This window comes from Crocuta crocuta, unplaced genomic scaffold (assembly GCF_008692635.1).
Source record: "Crocuta crocuta isolate KB4526 unplaced genomic scaffold, BGI_CrCroc_1.0 scaffold119, whole genome shotgun sequence".
Taxonomy (NCBI): domain Eukaryota; kingdom Metazoa; phylum Chordata; class Mammalia; order Carnivora; family Hyaenidae; genus Crocuta; species Crocuta crocuta.
The window spans coordinates 9,046,960-9,049,888 of record NW_027551562.1 but is presented as its reverse complement, the minus strand read 5'-3'; positions in this window follow the sequence as shown (position 1 = coordinate 9,049,888).

The window sequence follows — 2,929 nt, the reverse complement described above, 5'->3', positions numbered from 1 at the left end:
TCGGGAGGGGGACTCTGTCTCTCGCTCTGTGCCCAGGGCCCAGCAGGAGCTTGAAAACCAGGCCTGGCTTAGGCAGGCTCCTCCTTGGCAGCAAGGGTCAGTGCCCGGGCCACCGGCCCTGGGGACACAGTCCCTGACCCACTCGGTGTGTTGGGCCCGGAGCGCAGGGGCTGGAACCACAGGGAAGGAAAGGACAAGGCGCAAACAGGGGCCTTTGGTGCCTTCAGCGGGTGATCGGGTTCCCGCCCCAGCTGGTACCCGCTGCCGAGTAGCTTCGGCCACAACCTCACCGGCTGGAGGCCCCTCGAGACCTTTCTTTAATATGTGAATTATGCTCCTACCAGGGCCAGCCAGATCCGCAGGAGGGCCCGTGTCCGTGTGTCTGTCTCCCTTCTGTCTGCTTCATCTCTGCTTCTCTTCCTGTGTGTATCTGTCTGTCTCCCTGTCTCTCTCTGTGACTCATGGTGCAGGCTCCCGTCTCTCTATTTCTCTCCATCTCTGTGTCTGCGTCTGCTTCTCCCTCCCAGCCAGCAGCTGCCCTTCTGGGCGCTTATCCTGAAGAACTGAAAGCGGAGCCTGGAAGGGGCGTGTTCACAGCCGTGTTCACCGCAGGTGGAAGGAGCAGCGCCCGGGCGTCTGCAGGCGGACCGAGGTTCAAGTGCGGCACGTCCACTCGGTAGACGATCCCTCGGCCCCAACAAGGAAGGAAAGTCTGACCCCTGTTAACACACGGACAAGCCTCGGGGCACCTGGGTGGCTCAGTGGGTTGAGCGTCCGACTCTTGATTTTGGCTCAGGTCATGGTCTCACGCTTCGTGGGATGGAGCCCCGAGCCGGGCTCTGCTGACACCGTGAAGCCTGCTTGGGATTCTCTCTCTTCTCTATCTCTCTCGCTCTCCCTCCCTCCCTCTCTGCCCCACCCCCACTTCTGCGCACATTCTTAAATAAATAAAAAGAAAACATGGCTGGGCCTCGGGGCCGCTGTGCTGGTGGGGTCAGCCCGGCACAGGGGACTCCCCTGCAGGACTCCCCTCCCGCGAGGGGCCCGCATCTTCGTGCTCAGGGACAGAGAGGGCAGTGGGGCCGGCGGCTGGGAGTGGGGTGTCCGTGTGTCACGGGGCAGAGTGTCAGTTTGGGGAGAGGAAAGTTCTGGAGGCGGACGGAGGTGGTGGTGGCACACCAGGGAATGTGCTCGGCGCCGTGGAGTTAGGAGGGGACATTGTGCGCCGTTTGTATTCAATCACAGTGGAAGCAAGAATGACCATTTTATTATCTCCCCGTCTCTGTGGGTGTGGAGTCCAGGACGGGCTGGCTGGGTGGCTCTGGGTCGTTCTCAGTGGTCTGGCCGGGGGTCTCTCGCCACACCCTTATCTGCTTGAGGGCAGGAGCCCAGACAGTTATCTCAGGGACCCCAGCAAATGTTTGTTGACTGACTAACTGCTGGCTGCTTCCGCAACGCATTCCTGGCCCGGGGCCTCCGGGAGACATGGGACCCTGGGCCGCCGGGCATGCCGGGCATGCCGAAGGAAGGCCAGGGCCTTGGGAGCGGCTCGGAGCCTTGGCCCGATGCCAAGAAGGAAGTGCCAAACAATAGCCCCTGAGAAGCTGTCCCTCTCGCAGTCAGATTTGCACTTCCGTGGACAAAGGAGGTTTCCTCTGTAGGAAGTGATACCCAAGGGAGGGCTTCCTGCAGAGGAAACTGGAGGGGGGCTGGGGAGGACAAGGGGAGGGGAGGGGGCCCCGGACCACCCCTGCCCCCGGGGACCGAAGGCCATGCTGGTGGCCACCTCCCCGGCCACTGAGGACTCACTTTCCTGTGTGAAGCACTGACTTCCACTCAAGCCAGCTCCCCGTTTACTGCGCTGTGACCCTGGGCGCATGCCACTGGCTTCCCTCTCTGCAAAAGGGGGACATAAGTGATTCAGTGGCCGCTGTGCATGGCATTGCCAGTGGCCCTGGCCCGGGCCCGCCCTCACGCCTCCTTGCTGTCCGGGGGAGCAGAAACAGAAGTGAGCAAATAAGAGTAACAGAATCCCAACGTGGGGAATTGAAGACGTGGGTTAATCCTGCTCCTCTCCCCTCTCCCCTGTCTTCTGAATCACGTAAGAAATAGAGAGGAGGCAGCTAAGGACCAAAGAGTTGGCTCCGTCGCTGGAAAGTGGAAATGAGAGGCTGATGAAGAAGCTGTGAGTCAGAAGCAGATGGGCCCAGGGCTTCCTTCCACATTCAGTGTGATCGCCCCGGGAGGGAGAGCCGGCCCGGGAGCCACGGGCAGGCTGGGCCAGAGGGAGCCGGCCTCGGACGGGGTCCTGCTGCCCGGGGTGCGGGGTGCGGGGTGGGATGCTGGGACCCAACAGTGGGGTCACTTACTTCCACGGAACCGTGGGGGTCAGGGGCTGGGGCAGGCAAGCAGTCTGGTCACTGGGCGGGTGGCCGTATAGCAGGACGCAGGGGTGGGCGTGGGGGCTTCTGCAGGGAGAGTGCCTGGAGGGGGGAGGATCCTCGCTGAAGGCTCGGCTGCCCGGCCAGGATGGCAGAAAGGAGGAGGCCCTGAGCTCGCCCGGCCACACTGGGGGCGGCGCGCAGGGAGCTAGTGACTTTGTGAGCTAGTGCCTCGTGGTCGAAGCTGCCACTGGGGAGTCCCCCAGAGGTGTCAGCAGAGGGCCAGCCGCCTCTGCCTGCAGCAAGGACAAGGGACGGCTGCAAGGGAACAGGGAGGGGAGGAGGGAAGGTGGGGGGGAGCCTAGGATTGCAGGGAGGGAGGCAGAGAGGAGAGCAGGAAGCAGAGCGGAGGCGTGGCCCGGGTTCCTGCACATCTGCTGTGTGGGGGTGCTGAGCTGGGCTCACGATGCACCCCTGAGCTTGTGCTGCATAGACAGAAGAAAGGGGAGCAGGGAGCTCTCGGGGCAGGCAGCCGTGCCATCGGCGGG